The sequence below is a fragment of the Macaca mulatta genome, chromosome 8, assembly GCF_049350105.2.
Source record: "Macaca mulatta isolate MMU2019108-1 chromosome 8, T2T-MMU8v2.0, whole genome shotgun sequence".
NCBI lineage: Eukaryota > Metazoa > Chordata > Mammalia > Primates > Cercopithecidae > Macaca > Macaca mulatta.
The window spans coordinates 150,467,632-150,490,976 of record NC_133413.1 but is presented as its reverse complement, the minus strand read 5'-3'; the positions used below and the strand labels follow the sequence as shown (position 1 = coordinate 150,490,976).

The 23,345-nt window shown below is 44.5% G+C and overlaps 1 protein-coding gene and 1 long non-coding RNA gene across 10 annotated transcripts in view; both read left to right on the top strand.

The window, feature by feature from the left end:
- The window catches only part of TRAPPC9 (trafficking protein particle complex subunit 9), a 732,314-nt gene that overhangs the window by 302,041 nt on the left and 406,928 nt on the right, over positions 1-23,345 (top strand). The window lies entirely within an intron of this gene.
- Positions 11,253-21,549, top strand: LOC144330875 (uncharacterized). The gene is made up of 2 exons (XR_013397465.1): positions 11,253-12,082; positions 18,564-21,549. It is a non-coding gene; the product is annotated as an uncharacterized LOC144330875 (long non-coding RNA).

Here is a 23,345-nt window from a genome sequence, read left to right as displayed (position 1 = left end):
TAGATGCTGAGCCATTGCTGTGCCTCTCTTGTGGCCCTGTGATATGCTGGAAAGAACAGTTGTGCAGATCAGGCATCCCTAACTTGAAATCCAAAATGCTCCCAAATCCAAAACTTTCTGAGCGCTTGCATGAAGCCACAAGTGGAAAATTCCACACCTGACTTCACGTGATGGGTCACAGTCAAAATGCAGTCGAGACTTTGTTTCAGGCGCCAAATTATCAAAAGTGTCATGCACAGTTACCTTCGGGCTATGTGGATAAGGTATATATGAAACACAAATGAATTTCATGTTTAGACTTGGGTCCCATCCCACAGATAGCTCATTATGCATATGCAGATTTAAAAAAAAAATGGAGATATTTCTGGTCGTAAGCGTTTCAGTTAGGGGTTACTTGACCTGTATCTGAAGTCGAAAGACCAGGGAATGAATCTTGACTCTGCTGCGTGCTAGCTGAGTCACCCGGGGCCAGCCACTTCATCTCTTTGAGCTGCAGCTTCTATATCTGTAAAATTGGGGTGAGAGTAACCTCGAGTGTTGTGTGTGTGCAAAGTACCTGGAACATGGTAAGCGCCCAGCAAATGCCTGCAGGTGATGTGCTCTCCTCCCCTGCTGAAGAGGGCGTAGGGGGACATGGGCGTTCTTGCTTTAGATGGAAACACTGAGTCCCAGCAGACTCTAGGGTCAGTGAGTTCTTAGCCATGAGACATTTTAGCAGTCATTGACTCCTCTAAGCCTCAACTTCCTCATCTGTAAAACAGATAAAAATAGCCACTTCTGATGAAGTCAGGCAATTAATTTAAGCCCCGGAAACATTCTACGGCACATAGCGAGCGCTTAGGAATCTCGTTCTTGTTTCAGAACTCATGATAATCTGGTTCATTGGTATCTGCTCCCTTTCACTGACTATTAAATAGGGCAGGAACTTCTTTTTTTTTTTTCCAAGAATCTTCAAGCTTCCTTTTTATTTTATTTGTTTTTTATTTTTTATTATACTTTAAGTTCTAGGGTACATGTGCACAACGTGCAGGTTTGTTACATATGTATACATGTGCCGTGTTGGTGTGTTGCACCCATCAACTTGTCATTTACATTAGGTGTATCTCCTAATGCTATCCCTCCCCCACCCCCGCACCCCCCCACCCCCCGACAGGCCCCAGTGTGTGATGTTCCCCTTCCTGTGTCCGTGTGTTCTCATTGTTCAATTCCCACCTATGAGTGAGAGCATGTGGTGTTTGGTTTTCTGTCCATGTGACAGTTTGCTGAGAATGATGGCTTCCGGCTTCATCCATGTCCCTGCAAAGGACATGAACTCATCCTTTTTTATGGCTGCATAGTATTCCATGGTGTATATGTGCCACATTTTCTTAATCCAGTTTATCATTGATGGACAGCTGGGTTGGTTCCAAGTCTTTGCTATTGTGAACAGTGCTGCAATAAACATACATGTGCATGTGTCTTTATAGAATGATTTATAGTCCTTTGGGTATATACCCAGTAATGGGGTCACTGGGTCAAATGGTACTTTTAGTTCTAGATCCTGAGGAATCGCCACACTGTCTTGCACAATGGTTGGACTAGTTTACAGTCCCACCAACAGTGTAAAAGTGTTCCTATTTCTCCACATCCTCTCCAGCATCTGTTGTTTCCTGACTTTTTAATGATCACCATTCTAACTGGTGTGAGATATATCTCATTGTGGTTTTGATTTGCATTTCTCTAATGAGCAGTGAGGATGAGCATTTCTTCATGTGTCTGTTGGCTGCATAAATGTCTTCTTGGGAAATATTTGTTTATATCCTTTGGCCACTTTTTGATGGGGTTGTTTGTTTTTTTCTTGTAAATTTGTTTAAGTTCTTTGTAGATTCTGGATATTAGCCTAAATAGGGCAGTAACTTCTAAAACAGGGGCCGCAGACTCTTTTCCCTGGTGGTGTGAGGAAGAGGAACGCGGTTGATGCAGTGGCAGGCGATGTGGAACATTGCAGTTCATCTGTTTGGCCACACAGGGCTGCCCTTTCTCATGAAACAGTGCTTTGCACCACCGTGGGCACCTTACACAAGGCTTGTTTCAGAAATAGGATTGAGAATTTGATTTGGGGTTTTTTTGCTCCTCTTGTACATGTAATGCTCGGTTTTCTTTGGATTTGCGGAGAGACTCGACTTCCTTCCTTACTTTAGCTAAATGATTTGGATGAGATTCAGAAGACATTCTGGCATTATCTATGAAATATTGCTTTATTTAAAATGCAGTACTCTCTTTCTTCCTTGCCTAATGTGCTGTATTTATGGACATGATTTGGAGGTAGGTAGGAGGCAGACCTTTGCAGAGGAGACATCGGCAGATGTCTAGGGAGTTGGAGAACAGTGGGATACTGGGGAAATTGCATGAGCTGTGGTCAGCAATTCAACAATTATCTCCTGAGGGCCTGCTATGTGCAAGGCACTATTCCCGGTGTGTGGGATAAATCCATGACTGGAAGAAAGATTCCTGCTCCCGTAGAGCCTGCGTTCTGGTAGGGGTGATAGTAAATGTGATAATAGATTTAGGCATTTTAAATCTAAATTTCCCGAAGTGGAATTTTAGGTACTAGGTATTAAGAACAAAAGAAAAAGGCAGAGGAAGAGACTTGCAGGCTTGGCAGCGGTGGGCAGAGGAGTTGCTGTGTTGTGGGCAGGTGGGACTTAGGCACCCAGCCTGGCTCTCCGCTTCCCGGGTCTGTCCCTGGCAGGGAAGTTCTACCAAGGGCAGAGACTCAGCCTCACACACGCTCCAGCTTCAGTGCGTAAACTTCAGCATCTGGATGTTCGTAGGTGTTCTTCCCGTAGCTGATGGATGATGGATGAATACAGACATGCATCCAGGGGAAGTCACTTGACATTCTTGAGCTCTCGTTTGTTTTGTTAAGTTGTAAAATCGTGTCAAATAAGTTCTTGTTTCCAAGTTGAGGGGAAGAGATGAGATGAATCCAGAGTAGAGCTTGGCACATAGTAGATGCTCAAGACAATGTTACTTCCATTCTGGGGACAGTCTGCCCACCATCCACAGCAGGGGAATCTGCATGGCTCTGGAGCACAGAAGCTGCTCAGCTTGCAGGACTAGAATGGGAAGGTTGTAGTGATTTATCAAATATCGCTTACTTTAGAAGTAACGTACTTTTAAAATAAACATTTAAATTTGTTAAACATAAATGTGGTTCTTATTGCTGCTATAAGAGACGCTATAAACTCAGTGGCTTAAAACAACACAAATTTGTTACCTTGCAGTTCTGGAGACCAGAGGTCTTAGTGGGTGAAACGCCTTCACTCCCAGGGCTCTTGGGGAGAGTCTGTCTCCCTGCCCTCCTGGCTTCTGCAGGCTGCCTGCATCTCTTGGCTTGTGGCCCCTTCCTCTGTCCCCAGAGCTTGCAGTGTTACACATTCAGTTTCCTCTGACATTCCTGCTTCCTTCTTTCCCTAATAAGGACCCTTGTGATTACACTGAGAGCCTACTAGGATAAGCCAGGATCATCCCCTCATCTCAGAATCTTCATCTTAACCACATCTGCAGTCTCTTTTGTATGTAAGGTCACGTTTTCACAGGTTCTTGGGATTGGGATGTATTTGAGGGGGGGCTGTTACTTGGTCTACTGTCATATACAAATCTTTTGACTAACAATTCCATGTTGAAGAAAAAAATGGACGAGTGCACCAAGATGTGTATATTAGATTATCTGTTATAGCATTATTTATAATGCCAGGATTATCAGAAGCATCATAAATGTCCAACAACAGGGAATGAAATTATGACATATGACCATTAAAAATAAAGGGCTAGAAAGACTATTAACACAGAAAACTATCTATGGCTTAAGAAATAAAAGGCAAGTTATAAAACAGTGTGAATGATATGATCCTGTTCTTATAAAAATGCATTTATATATATGCATAGAAAAATGTCTAGGGGAATATACACCAAGATGTTAACAAGGGTTATTTCTGTGTTTTGGGATTATAGGCAATTTTTCTTCTTTTTGCTTTTCACTGTTTCCTAATGTTTTGACAGTGAAAATGCGTTAGTCTTAGAAAAAGAACCCCCTCCTTTTTTTTTTTTTTAAAGAAAGATTATTGAATTTAGTGAAAAAGAAAATGTGTGATCGAATACAGAATTGACATCTGAGAGTTTCACTTGTTGAAAATGAGTTGGGTTTTTATTTTAATTGTCTTCTTAGCCCCAGATTGAACGAGAGTCCCCTTGCTTTAGCATCTCACAGTGTTACATGGAATCTCATTGTTCTGCTCCGGAATCTTCCCAGACCCCTGTACTCCTTTCGTCATTCATTGATGGTGGATTGGTTCCTCCCTCCCTTTTCCTCCCTCCCCTCCACCTTGTCACAGAAGGAAGAAAAGGAAGGCTTTTGAATGGAAAAGGAATATGCTTTTCCAATTTTTGCTGCAGCACAGTGGCTTTATGCTCATTTTATTTGGGCCTGCTTTTTTGAAGCTCTCCCCTTCTTGCATTAAAATTGTTGTCGTTCTGTCTGTTTTCACACCTTTTTATTTTAGCATCTTCGCTGCAACGTCTCCATTCTACAGCTCCTCTGACAGCCCTTATATTGTATCAGTGGTGGTACTCTTTTCTTCATGGCTGTAACTTAAAAACGGATGATTTTTCTTCATCTCTCTGAGCCTGAGGCTGCATCTTCTGTTTCTAGAGAGGTCACGGAGGAAGCAGGGCTGGAGCTCTGTTGCTTCAGCAGTTCCGTTCTAATATTACAAAACTCTGAGACTCCCGCTGCAGAGACAGCCTATTGACAGATTTCTTTCAGGAATCATGTAGTCTTTTTCTTGTACGATAGAAGCAGGAAAATAAATGTGTAATTACAAAATAATTTGTTAGTATTTCTACTTGCAGTGATAATAACCCAAGTTTCACAGAGTACTTTTGTATCCATTTTTCATTTGAGCCTCGCAGGATCCCTGTGTGGGAGGCATTACCATTATTTTCACTTTTCAGGGCAGAAACTGAGGCTTTAAGATGTTAAGTGATTGCACTGAAGTTACATAACTAGTGAATGTCCAAGTTGCATTGAATGCCCTGGTCGCCTCGCTCCCAGGTTTGTGCTGCCAGATGTCTGTGTGTTTATCATTTTCGTCAGGGTACACAGGCTACATGAAGCAGGTGGTGGCGGGAGGTGTTGAGTATGCGAATGGGACCCTGGCGTTGTGGTGGTTCTCTTCTGATTCACCCAGCAAGCCTGTCTGCATTGCATGGTACCCTTTCATGTAGCTGCGGCTCAGAGAGTCAAGAAGACTGTCCTCAGTCACACAGCTAACGTGACTGGCGGGAGCTCGGGCCCCCTGATTCCAAACCCCTCCACTCCCTCCCCTCCATGTTTTCCTTGGGGGCCATAAGCAAGTGTATTGACTGTTATGGCTTCCCAAGCAAGGTATGCCCTTGAATGTCAGTAGTGGCTCTCAGATAAGTTATTTTAAAGGTTTGCAAGTGTCTTTGGAAAAAGAGAGATGATATCTTTGTTGTTGTTAGAACATAGCCCCTTTCCTGGCCGGGCGCGGTGGCTCACGCCTGTAATCCCAGCACTTTGGGAGGCCGAGGCGGGTGGATCACAAGGTCAGGAGATTGAGACCACGGTGAAACCCCGTCTCTACTAAAAATACAAAAAATTAGCCCGGCGCGGTGGCGGGCGCCTGTAGTCCCAGCTACTCAGGAGGCTGAGGCAGGAGAATGGCGTAAACCCAGGAGGCGGAGCTTGCAGTGAGCCGAGATCGCGCCACTGCACTCCAGCCTGGGCGACAGAGCGAGACTCCGTCTCAAAAAAAACCAAAAAACAAAAAACAAAACAAAACAAAAAAAGAACATAGCCCCTTTCCTATGAGGCATTGCCAATCCATTTGGCAACTGTTGGAAAAATCAAATGATACGTTCAATTGGTTTAGCTATCTTGCTTTTTTGGACATTGATTGACAGCCAGGGGGTCCCTATCAATAGACCCAAAGAAATTTATCTTTTTGGCTGAAGGGTTACGTGTTAAAACAAACGAGATTGTCCTTTTAATTTATTAAAGTGATTTCTTAGAGCCCGAGGGTTGGAAGCAGCCTGCGTGATCGCCTGCGTGATCATCTGCGAGCTCCCCTCTGTTGCAACATGGGTCTTCTCTGTATCTCTTTCTCTGGTTCCCGGCTTTCATGTCACAGGTGTTCAGCAAACGCTCTTGAACATCAGGAATCTAGTTGAAACTGTAGCAAAGGCAGGGCTGTGGGGTGGCGGTGGCCGCCTGCTTGGTAACAGGTGCCAGTGGTGGGAGCACAGGCTCTTTCCCGTAGCTGCCACCTGCAGCTTCCACTTATGGGTCCTGGTCCCTGCCTCTGGAGCCTCACCAAGTTGGCATTAGCAGCTCCTAATCCTGAGGGGAGGGAGTCTGGAGTCCGTCTCTCCTAAGCCTCTCTGTCTTTGAGCCAAATGGCCCCGGTGGAGAAACCCGTCGTGATCTCCTCACCCCTTTTGTGGTATTTACCAATGAAACCTTTGGTCGTTTTCACTTGTAGCCCCCAGAATCCACCCAGCCCTTGAATATACCTTCCAGTCATGAGATATTTATTGAGCCTTGGCTGAGTGCCAGGGATTGCCATGAAGAAGCCTGTCCAGGTGAAACTCACAGTCTAGTAGGAGAAGATACATCAACAGAGGATTCTAACAGGATGCCCTGCATGCTATGCTAGGATACTGACAAGGCACAGTGGAGCCTGCAGAGGGGAACTGGCCATTCCTACTCGAGAGTTACAATGATAAAGATTTTGCTTCACAAATACTTTACTGAGTGCCTTCTCTGTGCCAGCCATGTGCTGGACAATAGGGACATGATGACATGGTGCCTTCTTCCATGGGTTTATAGTCTGTAGACATAGTAATTTAATTCAAATGAGGATATTACTTCTAACTGAGATAAAAGCTGTGAAGAAAAGGGATGTGATTTCATAGGCAGGCCTAGACAAGGGTGTAAGACCAGGTTTTTCTGGGGAGATGAAGTGCAAGCTGAGATCAGAAGGATGAGTAATCGTTAGTGAGTTGAAGGGAGGAGAGGGGAAATGCTCAAAGCAGAGGTGGCAGAGGGCTAGGAGGTGGGAGCAGTGGTGGGGGAAGAATTGAACACACAGTTTGAGAGGCCACAGTGGGGTTGGATATTGATCATCAGAGCAACACCACAGTGGGGTTGGGCATTATTGATCATCAGAGCAATGGGAGCCTTTTCAGGACTGTGCTTGGGGAGGAGCAAGATGATGAGATTTGCACCCCAGCTGCTGGATGGGGAGGCCAGTGTGGAGGCGGAGAGGGTCAGTGAAGAAGCTGTTGTACAAGATGTGGGAAAACACGGTGATAGCTTGGAACAAGGTGGATGTGGAGCCAGAGAGAAATGGGTGGATTTCAGAGACACTTGGGAACAAAAAAAGGACATGGAGAGAGGTGATGAAATCAGTAATGGCTCACAGATTTCTGGCCTGGGTGTTGGATGGGGAGTGGAGTCACGGTTGAGCTAGGGCACATGGGAAAGGAAAGATGTTCTCTTTTTATGGGCAGAGGTAGGGTAGAGGCGATCATGAGTTTAGTCCTAGATCTGGCGAGTTTAGGGTGCCTTTAAAACATCCAAGCAAAATCGACAGCTGTATAAACAAATCTAGAGCTCAAAGGTGATGTTTGAGCTGACTCTTGAGAAAATGATTGGGTGGTTCCAGGTAAATAGTAGGGAAGGTTGTTCAAGGCACTCTGAGGCAGAGGGTGTGACGTAAGCAAACGTAGGAGGCTTGAATGAGCTCTGGGTGCCAGTTAGAGCATGGGGTGTGTTAGAAAAGATGCGAATGGAGAGCGGTGCGGTCAGGGCAGATCCTGGAGAATCTTTGATACCCTGTGAAGAAATTTGGACTTGATCCTGAAATGTATCTGCGGCTATTGAAGGATTTTTAGCAATTGAATGTTACAACCAAATTTGCACTTTAGAAAAATCACTATGCCGGTTAAGTGAAAGATTGATTTGATGAGTCATTCATTCATTCATTCATTCAACAATGTCATATGTTACATACTGTATGCAAGGCACTGTGTTAAATGCTGTAAAACAAAGGTCAATAAGGCAGAGAATGCCTTTAACGAATTGATTGTCTATGGGGAAAGACAGAGCCATAAACATAACATTAGAATACAGTATGATAATTGTAATGATACACATGTACACAGAGTGTTGATAGCATAGGAGAAAGGAAGCTTACCTACATTACATTTAGGGAAGTTTTCTAAGATGAAATCATGCAATTTAAAAAGAATTATAGGAGCAAATGAATGGTCATAGCAATTGCATTCCAAACAGAAGAGACAGAAAGAACAAATCATGGAGGGAAGAAGTAGCAGTGTATGTTAGGAAATCTTAATCAATTTGTTGCCAGAAGTCAAGGGGCAAAGCAAAACTGGTGAGGAATGAGGAGGGGCCTGTGTTTGGTCAGCGTCCTGTAGTCTGAAGAAAAAGCTGTGACATCATGAGCTTCGCATTTTAGGAAGATCACATTAGGAGCTGTGGGGAGAATGGATTTGCAGGCAAGAGACTGAGGATATCCTTTCATGATACAAATGAGCAGGAAACAGAACCAAAGCCTCATTAGAAATAAAGGTGAAATTCCTTAAATGGATAACGGATAACTTTGAAAAACCCTCAGCTAACATCACACTTAATGGTAAAGAAAAATAGGGTTCCTTCTAAGATTAGGAATAAGACAGGGATGTCCACTCCTGCCACTTAGATTCAACATTGTGCAAAAAGGTCATAATTGTGTTAGAAACTGAAATAAACAGCATCCAGGTTGGAAAGGAGGAAGTCAAATGACCTTAAAAATAGCAAAATAATTAGGAATAAACCTAACAAAAAGAATTGCAAGACTTGTAAACTGACCACCATAAAAACATCACTGAAAGAAGTTAAACAAGACCTATTTATGTAAAGACATACCATGCTCATGGATCAGAAGACTTAATATTATTAAGATGGCAACATTACCCAAACTGATGTACAGGTTCAATGCATTCCTTATCAAAATCTCGTTTTTTTGGTAGAAATTGACAAGCTAATCCTAAGAGTCCCGGTTTTTTTTTTTTTTTTTTTTTTTTAAAAAGCTTAAGTTCCTGGGAGAATGCCTTCATGCACATAGTTAACTTAATGAATAATCAATATGTATTAGAACTATACTGTCTGAGGTTTTTTTCTAATCCTTTTATATGGGTTAACTACTCTTTTTTCTTTTTTTCTCTTTTTTTTTTTTTGGAGATGGAGTCTGGCTCTGTCGCCCAGGCTGGAGTGCAGTGGTGCGATCTTGGCTTACTGCAAGTTCCACCTCCCGGGTTCACGCCATTCTCCTGCCTCAGCCTCCTGAGTAGCTGGGACTACAGGTACCACCATCACGCCTGGCTAATTTTTCTATTTTTAGTAGAGACGGGGTTTCACCATGTTAGCCAGGATGGTCTCGATCTCCTGGCCTTGTGATCTGCCCGCCTCGGCTTCCCAAAGTGCTGGATTACAAGCATGAGCCACCGCGCCCGGCCGCGTTAACTACTCTTAGTAAAAGGGACCCTATCAAGCCACATTAACTAGGCGAGGAAATGGGAAATAACCAGCCCAAGGTCATAGAGCTGGGAAGCAAGGAGAGCAGAATTCCAGCCATTCCGGCTCCCCAGTGCATGGTCTTAGCCTCCATGGAATATGGCTCTTTTCCCAGGGCAAAAGTGAATGCCAGAGCAGTGTGGGGCGTATCGAGGCTGAGGTGTTGAGCAGGCAGTTGGCATCACATCTGGAAGTAGGAGAGAGAACTAGGCTTGTGGTAAAGATTTGAGTGTCACTGGCGTGAAGACAGATGTTGCCGTCATTGTGGGGTGGAGATCACTGGACTGTCCGGTGAGGAGAGCCGCTAGCTGATGACAGGCCTTCTGGGTCACAGGAGCTGAAAGAGTATTACGGGGGGTTAAATGACATTCCCACCACATTCCTGTGTTGAACTCTTAACCCTCAACACCTCAGAATGTGATCTTATATGGAGAGTCTTTACAGAAGTCATCCAGGTAAAATGAGGTTACCAGGGTGGGCCTTAGTCCAATATGCCTGGTGTCCTCATGAAAAGGGGACATTTGGAGGCAGGCACACTTATAGCGAGGGCACGTGGGAGCATGAAGATGCCATTGGCAAGCCAAGGAGAGAGGCCTCCAAGGAGCTGATCCTGCCTATGTCTTGATCTCAGCCTTCTGGCGCCCAAAGTTACAAGGCGAGGAATCTGTGTGGCTTCTGCTGCTGGGTTTGCAGCCTTTATCACAGCAGCCCTCCCAGTCTAATACAGAGCGGGAGGAAGGACGTCCCATAGGGAAGCTCAGCAGGGTCAGAGTCACCAGGGGACAGAACCCCAGGCCTGCTGTGAGTCTGAGCCCAGAGGCCTGAGATTACAGCCGCTGCATGGGAGCAGCTTTGATGTGGATGCCACCTGAGGCTGTGCCCCCCACCAGCGCTGAGTGGTGCTTCTGGCCCCCCTTGAGGAGAAGTGGGGGTGTCAGATACCTTCCCTCATTCTTTATCCCCTCCCCTGCTGTCAATCTCCACTTCCCCATTTCTGTTCCGGTGCAGCTGATTTTTTTGAACCTAAATGTGGGAGCTAGACGCGTCTCTGTTAGCTAAATGTCATCGTGCTGGTTTTGGTTCTGTGTATCAGCCAGTAGAAGTCGCTTATAATTTCAGCTCTGCTGTCTTTCAGGATAGTGTTCCCTACAGACCTGTGGTGTCCACAGCATTGAAACAAACATACTTCTTTTGTCCTTATTTGAAGTCGCTGATGAAAAACAAACAAAAACAAGCTGCAAGACACGGTGACAGAAGGGTGGCCGAGCCTGGAGGTGGCGTTGAAGGTCTTCTTCCTCTTGTCTCTGGGTCCCAGGACCCTTGAAGTTGTGCTCATCTGATTCCTTCCTAGGTTCCTCTTCTCCCCGGGCCCCTGGAATGTGGGTGCTGCCCAGGGTCTGGTTGTCACCCACGTGATCTTTATACCTTCCTTTCCCTGCGTGGATGATTTCATCTCTCTGGTTCCAGCTGCTGCCTGCTACTATCCATGCCCCTTTGGATGAATCCTTTAGTCTATTTAATATCCATCCCAACCAACTCTTGGGCTTCAGTTTCCTCATCTACAAAATGAGGATAATACGTACACATGAGGTTGAATGATTAAATGAGATAATTTTTTTTTTTTTTTTTTTTTGTGACAGTGTTTTGCTCTTGTTGCTCAGGCTGGAGGGCGGTGGCATGATCTCGGCTCACTGCAGCCTCCACCTCCCGGGTTCAGGCAGTTCTTCTGCCTCAGCCTCCCGGATAGCTGGGATTACAGGTGCCTGCCATCACACCCGGCTAATTTTTTTGGTATTTTTAGTAGAGACAGGGTTTCGCCATGTTGGCCTGGCTGGTCTCAAGCTCCTGGCCTCAGGTAATTTGCCTGTCTCGGCCTCCCAAAGTGGTGGGATTACAAGCATGAGCCACCACGCCTGGCCTAAATAAGATAATAGAGAACTTGGCCACAGTGCCTGGTACATGCTAAGCCCTTAAGACCTGGTCACCATCATTATAACCACTGCCACTGTCATCATGTGACACACATCTCTCATCGGAGATGGCCTGCCTCTGTGTCCTTGCTATTGGATGGAGGCTACAAATGTTTGAGCTCTGTTCTGGCTGAGAAGGTCTCCTGGTTCCTTCTTCCTCTTACCAAGTCTGGAATCCTATGGGATTTAAATAGTGTTTTATATAACACATACACATACATACATGCATGCATATATGCATGATATATAGAGAGCCACCTCACGTAGGCTCCACTGGGCTTGCACTTGTACTTCATGTGCTGCGTCAAGGCAAGCAGACATTTCGAGGAGATGAGAAGGGGATTAGTAAATATTTGCTGGGCATCATGGAAGATGACTGACGTACATTCGAGTCAGACAGCATCCCCACGTGGTAGAGATTTTAATCCCATTTCACAAATGAGGAATTGAAGCCTAGTCACTAATCGCTGGAGTGCAATGGCGTGATCTCAGCTCACTACATCCTCCACCTCCTGGGCTCAAGTGATTCTCCTGCCTCAGCCTCCTGAGTAGCTGAGACTACAGGCAGGCGCCACCATACCCAGCTAATTTCTGTATTTTTATTAGAGACGGGGTTTCACCGTGTTGGCCCAGCTGGTCTCGAACTCCTGAGCTCAAGTGATCCACCCACCTTGGCCTCCCAAAGTGCTGGGATTACAGGTGTGAGCCACTATGCCTGGCCCTAGGGAATAATATTCTCATTCCTTTTTGAGAGCTCAAGGATCCTGCATTTGTTTTTGAACTTCCTGGTCCATTGGGAGTGGCTCTTCTAGGCCCATGCTGGCCATGCTGCTGATGGGACCCATTGGTCCTTATCTGCAAGAGCAGAGGGTGACATCTTAGATGCATGGAACAAGAGCAGAGGGTGATGGAACAAGAGCAGAGGGTGATATCTTAGATGCATGCAGGGGCACTCGGACGCTCGTCCTGCCACCTGGAAAGCGTTTTCATATGTATTAGTGCCACAGGACAAACTGGTTTAGCCCAGCAAAGCACACATTGAAATATAAAACCCTTGTGCTCTTTTTTGTTTTAGATACGGTGAACATAAGAAGAAAACCACTCCCAAATGCATTAGCTTCTTCAGGAAGCATGATCGATAGAACACAGCTATAAATAATGGCTGTAAATTAACAATTTGCAATCCCAATAAAGTATGAACCGATTGCAACAACAAACAGAAAAACTGAACACAAGAATGAGAATAACTCTATCCAAGTTGTTCATTCTATCATTCTTCTTGTGCTGAAAACTATGAGCTCACCAGTCCCCAAAGTGTTTTTTATGCCTTCTGTTTTAAGGTGGGATGTGAGTCTCTAAATGAATTGCTTGGCATTTTCTCTCATCTGGAGCAAGGTAGCTGGAAGGCATACTGGAAAGGAAAGCTTTTTGGGGGGAACCTCATAGGGTCAGGGTGAGTGGGGACATGAAGCTTTCACTGAGATGTGTTGGGACCATGGGATGTTGGCATGTGGCCAGAGGGGTTCTTGGTGCCCTGAGCTTCAGTGTGGACTATTTATGGCCTTGCAGCACATTAAAATGACTCTGGACAGTGAGGATGAGGTGATAAATGGACAGCTCTGAAGTTTCTTTGCAGATAGTGAGTCCATGAAGGACACCGGGAATTTTCTTTTCTCTGACAATGGAAAACTTGGCATGAAAAAGAGTTCAGTGTAACCAAGCTGAGTCTAGAATGTGGGTGTGAAAGTCAAGTGAAATGTGGTTTACTCCCGTGAATGAATGATGAATGGAAATTAGCTCTGAAAATGTGGAATAATGACCAAGAGCATCATTTTTTATTAAAATGATCTGGGTTTTTACATACAAAATGTTCAGGATATATCTGACTCCCTCCGGCTGTCTGAGGGCTGTCCCTCCTCCCTGCGCACTCCCCTAGCCCTGGACCTCACATCCTGCTTGGTGGGGGCTGCCTGTGTGCGTGACAAGGGAGCGCGGAGCACAGGCTCCAGGAGGCTGAATGTGTCTGCTTCATTGCTGTGTCCCCGGGGCTGGCCGGAGCCAGCACCTGGCACACAGTGGGATCTCAGGAAGTGTTTCTTGAGCAGGAGAGTAAGTGCATGGCTGCCTTCCCTGACCACTGAGTTCCAGTGAGAAGCCGGGCACTTCCGTGTGCCTGGCAGGAGGAGGCAACACCTTAGACCCGCCGGGTCTGGGCGCAGGCTCCATGTGCTTGTCCTGAGCCGATGCTGTGTCGCTTTGCTGAGGTCTGTACTTCGGCTTCGGTGTCATCTGTAAATTAACTCTCTGCGGCTTATTTTGAGAATCAAGTAAAATAATCCATATGAAAATGCTTTTAAAACCACGAAGTGTTATTAATCAAACACTCATTAAGCTGTGTCTGTCTGTCTACCACTGTCTATCACTGTAATTATACTCCTTTAAGCCGGAGTGATGTTCACTTAAACATAACTCTAATCATGTTGCTAAGTTCTTATTCAGGCTTTGATTTCTTATCTTCTTGCCCAGAAGTTATCCATGTATAATAAATATTATGACCACTTATGAGAAAGGCATTGAAATAGGACTTCCTGTCTGACCAGCTCACCTTTCCAGGGCCGGCCACCGCACCTCAGTCTTCAGGCCGGGAACAAGCCTCACCTGCAGAATTGAGACGTTTGTGAATTGCGAAGTTGTGCCTGTGTGCTAGGAGCATTTGTGCTGCCCTCACTAAACAAAGGAATTCATTTAAATCTATTTTAGAGATTCGTGGCATTAGGATTGACCCGGAGGAGAGATCCAGACATCAAAAGAGGTTCTTACCGGTGGCAGCACTTACGCCTTCCTGGGTTTTCTGCGTTGGTTCACACTAAAGTGTGCGTTCTAAGAAGGCAGAAATAGTCTAAGAAAACCAGGAAAAGGCAGGAACAACAAAACCAGGAAAAGGCAGGAACAACAAAGTGGGTATTTAGCTGTTTAATATTGTAGGGTAGAGTAAAATATGGAACTGGAAAATGAGAGGAGGCAATAATGTAGAAAGAAAACAAGATACTGCTACTTTCAGTGGCAAAAACTGCGATTACTTTTGCACCAAGCCAACAGTTTGAATAGAAATGTTGATAGAAGGAAATAAGTCTTTATTGAGCGTCTGTGTAACGGGTACTTTCACATACTTTTTCACATTTAGTTATTAAAATCATATTGGAAAATAAGTGCTCTTTTCCTCGCCTTTTTTTTTTTTTTAGTTAGAAAACTGAGGCTCATAGATATTAAGTAACTTGCTCAAGGTTATAGAGTTTATAAAATGACAGAGCAAGTGGTTTCAGAGCCTGGCCCGTGGGATGCTGTAAGAAGCTTATGAGTTACATTCATTATGAAATATTAGAGGCATAGGAAGATGAGAGAGGCAGGCAAAAGCCATCTCGTTAAGGTGGAGGTCACATTTTTAAAGGAAATTTTAAAATTTAAATTAATTACAAAATGTCATACTTAAGAAAAGTCTTTTAAAGTAGATGTAGTTTCCAAGGTCATGCTGTTTTTTTTTTTTTTTTTTTTTTTTTAATGGAGATACATAAACTGGCTGAAATAGAAGTCGAATTAGAAACAATGTGTATATGCACACAGTCACATTCTTATACCGCCTTTCCCACACCCAGCACACACGGTTCCCACTGACAAATACTCCCCAAGGTTGAGTGTAGGATTCAGTTCCTGGCCACATGCGACTTGGAACCTATTCTGAGTGGGCAGATAGGTGTCTGCTGTAGGCACTGGCATCCATGCTGGGGTGGCCCCCACAGCTGCCTCCTGCATGTACAGTAGCACGTAATGCATTTCTGAACCGGGCAGAGAAGATATTTAGAAAGTCCAGAAGATAGAAGAATTGAGTAGCTGGTCAAGAATTTATTAGATATATAACATTTCCAAACTCTTTGTCCTTGAAAAAAGTTGGTTTTGAAAATTTGACTAGTTTGTTGAACATCTATCAGTTAATTGGATTGACTCACTATGATATTCCAGGTATTTTACTAGGACCTTTAATATCCACTGTCCCATGTGAGGTGATAAGTACTGAGTTTAGGTGAAAGTCTGGAAACGGGAGAGATGATGAGGATGGAATGATTGAAAGGGAATTGGCCCGGAATTCTAACCAAGATAGCTCAGTAAGGTCAGGCTTTGATTTGTCCTTGCCAGCAAAAAGACTTAGGCAATAACAGAAAACATGTAAAGGGAGAAAATAAAAAATATCTCTGAGTTAAAAAGTAAGATAAACGTTTCATGAAATGGAAATAAAATCTAATATGAAGCAGTTAGCTGGGTTCTTGGTCCAAAAAGTTCACCAGTGGCTAGGATTTTAGCATATTAAAAAAAAAAAAACCCAACTAAGTGAAATATTAGCAAATCCAAATCTGCCAGGTATAAAATAAATACCATGTCAGAAACAAGTAGAGTTTATCTCAGAGATGCAAAGATGGTTCTACAGCAGAACATTTCCCGATGTTACGTATATACTAGCAGATTAATTGAGGAAAAAATAATTTAAATAGTAATTCAGTAAAGTTCACCATTTGTTTATAATAATAGCTCTTTTTAAATAGACTGCAAGAGAGCATTATTGGCTTAATAAAGCATGTCTGTCAGAAATCTCTAGGAAACATACTTAATGTTGAAACTCTAGGCATATTACCTTTAAAGTCATGAACAAGACAAGGACGTCTGCCGTCACTGCTCCTGCTTGGAATTTCTCCGTTCTAGCTACTGCAATAGGGAAAAAAAGGTATATGAATTAGAATGGAAGAAACAAAACTGTCCTTATTTGTAGAAGAGAAGATTGTCTGTATGGAAAATTCAAGACAATCTATGGATAAACTGTTAGAATTAGAGAAACAGGCTGGGCACGGTGGCTCACGCCTGTAATCCCAGCACTTTGGGAGGCTGAGGCGGGTGGATCACCTGAGGTCAGGAGTTTGAGACCAGCCTGGCCAACATGGTGAAACCCTGTCTCTACTAAAATACAAAAATTAGCTGGGTGTGGCAGCACGTGCCTGTGATCCCAGCTACTTGGGAGGCCTCTGAGACAGGAGAATCGCATGAACCCGAGAGGCGGAGGTTGCAGTGAGCAGAGATCACTCCACTGTATTCCTGCCCGGGAGACAAAGTGAGACTCCATCTCAGGGAAAAGAAGCAAACAAACAAAAACAGAGAGAGAAAAAGTTCAACAGGTTTCCTCTATTCAACATAAAAAATTAATAACATTCATCTAGATCCATAAAAACCAGGTAGAAAATACAGTTAAAGCTGGGCACGGTGGCTCACGCCTGTAATCCCAGCACTTTGGGAGGCCTAGGTGGGCGGATCACCTGAGGTCAGGAGTTTGAGACCAGCCTGACCAACATGGTGAAACCCCATCTCTACTAAAAATACAAGTTAGCCAGGCGTGGTGGTGCATGCCTGTAATCCCAGCTACTCAGGAGGCTGAGGCAGGAGAATCGCTTGAACCTGGGAGGCAGAGGTTGCAGTAAGCTGAGATTGTACTGCTGCACTCCAGCCTGGGCAAAAGAGTGAGACTCCATCTTAAAAACTAGCTAACGAAATAAATAAATAAAAGAAAAATAGTCTCATTCATTAACCAACAGTACCCTGAGGTACCTTGAAAAGAACCTCATGATATGTACAAGACTTTATGAGGAGTATTACAAAACAATAAACATGCAAAATGTAAATGTAGACCTGATAAAATAGCAAAATATACCATATTCATGGATTGGAAGACCGTATTTTGAAGGTGTCAACTTACTCTCTATTTATGAATTGCACATAACTCCTGGCAAAATTCCAACAGGAATTTTAAAATCAACTTAAGAAGTAAATGTTAGAATTCATATACTAGAAGAAGGAGCCAAGAATAGCCAAGGTAGACTGAAGGATGTGACCAAGTTAAGGGGTCTTGGCCTATTAGATATTAAGGCTTATAAAGCAACAGTAATTAAAATAGTCTTATATGGATTATTTATTTGACAAATAGACAAATGAATGAGAATAGAAAGCCCCAAATCAGATTTATAGGTATAGAGAAGTTTGATATGCACTATGTCAGTAATTCCAAGAAGCATCTTTGTTTTATCTTGAAATACAAATTCATCTTACAATCTCTGGAGTTTTATAATTGTTGTCAGCCAGATGGCAGACCATACATAGTTTTATGAAAACCTTCTGATAAGAATTTTAGAGTTGATGGAATATGGAATGGCATGGAGGCATTATAAATCAGTGGGAGAAAGTCAGAACTTTTCATAAATGATGCTGGGACATTTGGTTACACATACGAAAAAATGTGAAATGCCACTAACAAAGTCAGCACCCGCTAGGATAAATACACAGGTATGAATGAGAAACATGTTTAACATTTTAGAAGATAATGTAGGAGCCTGTCTTAAAGACCATGAGATAGAGAAGAGTTTCTTAAGCTTGGCAGGTAAAGCACAAACCAAGAAGGAAAAGATTGATCCGTTTGATTCTATTAAATGTTTACAAACTTTTAAGAAGGACATGATGATCAAAATTTACATGCAGGTTACATGTGTTATGCATTTTTCTGTATATATGAAATATCCCAAATGAAGAAAAGTTAGAGAATTTCCAAAAGGGGAGGAGATGTGACTGACACATATAGCCATCAAAGGACTGGTATGTAGACTATAAGAGTGAGTCCCACTGAGAGATCAGTGAGGAGGAGTCAGGGAAGTGGGCGGTGGAGCTGAAGCCTGAATGAGTGGGGCACAGATTATGCTGCCAGGGTCCCTAGCATGACCATGCCCAAGCTTCTGCCCAGCCTTGCTTTGATTGATGGATGCCTGTACACCACCTGGAGATGAAATATTTTTGATAATGCTTTTTTTTTTTTTTTTTTTTTTTTTTTTTTGAGACAGAGTCTCACTCTGTTGCCCAGGCTGGAGTGCAGTGGCACGATCTCGGCTCGCTCCCAGCTCTGCCTCCCGGGTTCACGCCATTCTGCCTCTGCCTCCCAAGTAGCTGGGACTACAGGCACCCGCCACCACGCCCGGCTAATTTTTTTGCATTTTTAGTAGAGACAGGGTTTCACTGTGTTAGCCAGGATGGTCTCGATCTCCTGACCTCGTGATCCGCCCACCTTGGCCTCCCAAAGTGCTGGGATTACAGGCATGAGCCATCGCTTCTGGCCCATAATGCATTTACAAATACTAATCAGGGAAACGCATGCTAGCTAGCACACTGTCTCAGCTCCCTTTATTCTCTGCCCTGTTCCTTTCTTATATGTGTCCCAGAGCTCAGTATGGAGCTGCAGCCACTCATTCACTCGCTCATCTAACGGCTGCTTTTATCCTGGTTGCTGTGCTACTTGGATGTGTACTTTGGGTGATGTGGTCCCCGCTTTTCAGAGGGTTTTAATGTACCTGAGTAGAAGAGGAAGAAAACTCACAAGTTGGGCACTACCAGATGTGAGGCATTTTTCTTTTACTCTCTGATTTATTCCTTACAGCAGCCCTCTACATCTGGCATTTCATTATACTTCTGTACAAATGAAGAAATGAAGGTTCGGAGAGGCTAATTTATTTAGGCCAGTAAACTAATAATGCAGCTAAGCTGAAATTCAAGACTGCAACTGTCTAACTTCAAGCACCCTGCTCGTATGTGGAAAATAACCCGTCTTTTATGAGAAATGTGGATAAGATGTCCCTGGAGTGTAAAAGTGGGGGAAATAGGAGAAGACTGCATGGAAGAAGTGGGCTGTCCACCTGGCAGGGCTGTGAGGGCGGGAATCAGCCACCCCCTTGCTGGGAGCAGCTGTTCAGTCCAGCCTGTCGTCTCCACGTGGGTCCGTTGCAGGAGCAGCCTTCCCAGTGAGCAGGGCACATGGAGCCTGCCAGGGCCACACTGCCATGTGGGCAGTGGGGCTGCTGCGGTGCCGGCCCACACCAGCCTACTGTTGAATCTGGACCAGCATATGGCTGCCCTTTCTCTTTTGGGGGTGCTTTTTGGAATCTGGCAGTGAAAGAGGAAGGTCATCAGATGTCACATTGTCTATTGTGTGCCTCAAATGTTCAATTCTTGGCACTTGGAGAAAAATGAAGATGAAAACTCTTTCTGTGCGTGTGCGAATGTGTGCACGAGATGCCGTGTTTCTGAGGACATGTCTTCAAATGCAAGCGTGGGGAGCTATTTTTAGGCACCTTTCCTCCCAACAGTGCTGTTTAAAGATTCAGCTCAGGCTGCTAATAGGTATATTTATAACCATTCTGTCGACTGCCCCAGCATGAATGCTGCTGCAGATGATGCTATTCTTGGAGGCAGTTGCCATGGTTACCATTAACCCTTTTGCCTTGGAAGAGTCTATCAGCCCTGTGCTTTGTTCCCCCAGGGTGCTCAGCAGCATTTGAATGCATAAATGTACTCTGAAACGGAAACCAAGATGGAGTGCCTTTTATGTTTCAACAGTGAATAAACTGGACAAATGAGTGGGCAGCACCACTAATTAATATTAGTCAAGGTTCCCCCTGTCCTTAACATATAACAGTAAAGGTAGCTAGGTAGCCACTGCCACCCGCCGGGGTGCTGAAGTCATCTGTTGATTTTGAATATGGACTAACCAGTCCCTTAAGATCTGTTGTTCCTGCTTCACTGCATATGATTTCTCTCATTTAGCAACTTATTGATTTAAAAATCAAAGTATCTCTTTATGAATATTAATTTGTTAACTAGAGCACCACTACAACAAGCTGTGAACCTGACATCCCTTAGGACATGGTGCAGTCCTGATTTGTCTAGAAGGACTCATGGGTCAGTGGGTTCAAAACAAACAGAACAGAGACATATAGTCATCCCCTCTTATCCTTGGGGGTGTGTATTCCAAGACCCCAGCAGATGCCTGAAACTGTGGACAGTATGGAACCCTATGTGTACTGGGTTTTAAGAAAATCTGATAACCGAGGCAGCTCCTAAGTGACTGATGGGTTGAGAGTGTCTACAGTGTGGATGCGCCAGATAAGGGAGGATGCTGGTCCCAGCAGGGAGAGAGCAGGGCGGTGAGAGATTGATCATGCTACTCAGAAGGCACTCAATTCAAAACTTACAAATTGTTTATTTCTGCTGTTCTCCACTTAATATTTTTGAACCATGGTTGACCATGGGCAGCTGAAACCATGGGAAGTGAACAGGGGAAAAGGGGAGAATATAGTCTAATAAGTAGACTTACGAATTCCCCATGCTTTTAATGAACTCTCCCATGAGGCACGCCATGTTAGAAATGTGGTTGGTTCTCCTACCCACAAGTTGCTTATAGTTAAACAAGTATGTTAGCAGGAGGAACAAAATAATTATTATACAAAGATAGCAGAAGTGCTCTGTAGAAGTGTCGAAAAGCTGCCGTTTGGATAACTCCTCGGGATTAACTATGATTAGCATAGCGAGGGAAAGTAGTAGAGAAATGACTGGCTGAGGGGAAAACTGACCATGCAGCCCATTGGGGTGGTGATTGTAGCAGAAATAAATCTCTGGAGGGATCTAGTGGAAGCTGAGGCTGGAAAGATAACACGATGCTGGACCACTGAAGGCCAAGAGCACCTCACTGAGGAATGACTACTTACTGAGGAGTCACTGCAGGTTTCCGAGGGAAGAGCTGACTTGATCTGACTTCTGCTTTACGAAGATAGCTATGTGGGTGATGTGGCAAGATCTGGGAGGCAGAAAGGCAGTGGGACATGAGGGATTATGGGTGGAATTCTGAAGTGCATACAAGTTTTCTCTCTAAATCACTATATGGGAGGATACCTTGTTGAATTATGTTTCATTCGCTGATTGATATGTAGAAGAGACACTTTGATGCTCTTGTTCAATGCCAGATACACCCAGCATACTGGGGAAAGCAAGGTATTAAATATACAGGCCAAAAAAAAAAAAAAAAAACCCACAAAACAAAACAACCCACCAAAAAACCCACCACCACACAACACCAGTAGGAAAACAGAAGTTTCTTGCTCTTTAGAACATCTCACTTAATCGGAGGACTTGCATCTCTGGAATGAATAGCCTATCTGAACAAGTTAAGTGTAATTTATAAACATGTGAAGGAGTGGTTTGAGGAAGACAAAGGGCTGCCACAGGGAGCTGGGATGTCTGAATTCTAAGGGAAAGGAGAGAGCAGTTCATGATTCAGTGAGTGGTTCATAGAAGAGTATGGGACTACTTCCAAGAAGCCCTTTTCTGGTTCCCTGCCTCTGCCGGTGCTCACCCCCTCACCTGCCCCCTGCCTCTGCGCGTGCTTACCCCCTCACCTGCCCCCTGCCTCTGCGCCTGCTCACCCCTTCACCTGCCCCCTGCCTCTGCACGTGCTCACCCCCTCACCTGCCCCCTGCCTCTGCGCGTGCTCACCCCCTCACCTGCCCCCTGCCTCTGCGCGTGCTCACCCCCTCACCTGCCCCCTGCCTCTGCGCGTGCTCACCCCTTCACCTGCCCTCGCGGGGCACACAGCTGTTCACGACTGCCTGCGCACAAGCGCTCCCTTGTGGTCGTGCCTTCACGGGGTGTGGTCATTATTATTCACAATGAACATAGTATACCATTCCCTCAGTAAATGGTAGCTGTTTGTATAAAAATGAACTTGTTGTTGAATTAAAGCACAAAGTCAGAAAAACGCACAAATCATCAGGTGGCATACAGCATAATGAAATACTGCCTACCTTGGCAAAACTGCAAACTTTTGAACACTGTTAGATAACCACTTCTCAGAATGAGAAATGCAACATAAGCAGCTCTCGGAGGGCCTCCCACGGTGCCCCTGTGCATTCACTGTCCGTTCCTCCCCAGGGTAGCAACTGTCCCAAACCTAATACCACAGGTTATTTTGCCTGTTTTGAACTTCACATAAATGGCTTTGTATGATGAGTACTTTTTTTTGTATCTGGCTTTTCTGCAGTGTTATGTTTTTGTATGTGGCAGTAGTTTACACATTTTTCGCTGGACTACTGTATTCCACTGTATAATACACCACAGTGGATTCTTTCTGCTGTTGATGGGCCTTTGGATTATTTCCCATTTGGCGCTGTTATATAAGGATGCTGGATGAATGTTTTTGTCTGGGTCTTTTTGGGGCACGTATTCACATAGTTATGTTGGGTATAACCCTCATGTGAAATGCTGGATCAGAAGTTCTGTGTCTTTATTTATGAGAACATTCCTATGAGCACCGTGTAGTCAAGGTGAAAGGGATACAAAGTGGGAGGAGGACCTAACTCTCCCAGGGAGGGTTTTGAGGAGGGTTTCACCGAATCTGAGCAGGCCGTAAAGTATGGATAGGAATGTGCCAGGCCAGGGGTGGGACAGGCTCCCGGCAGCGAGAACAGGAGTGACAGGCACCCACCATTCCCTGACTTGCTGTCCTCCTCAGCCCTCTGCCCATTGGACTCTTGACTTCAAGGATTCCTTACCTGTGCCATCCTTTGCTTCTGAATCCTTTAGTTGGCTGCTCTTTCTAGAATGGGCGTGATGTGGACTTCTGTGCCTAAACCTTAAAGCTTCCAAGTATCGTGCGTGGCCTACTCCCAGTTCTCTGAGCATTAGGATGCCATTGAGTCTCTGACTCTGACCAAGTACAGACAGTTTTCTGTGATGGTTCAGCGCTCTGCACCCTCAGACTGCACACCTGGCTCACTGCCCCAGGCTACAGACATTGGCCACTCCCTAGATCAGGGTTGAGCATGCTG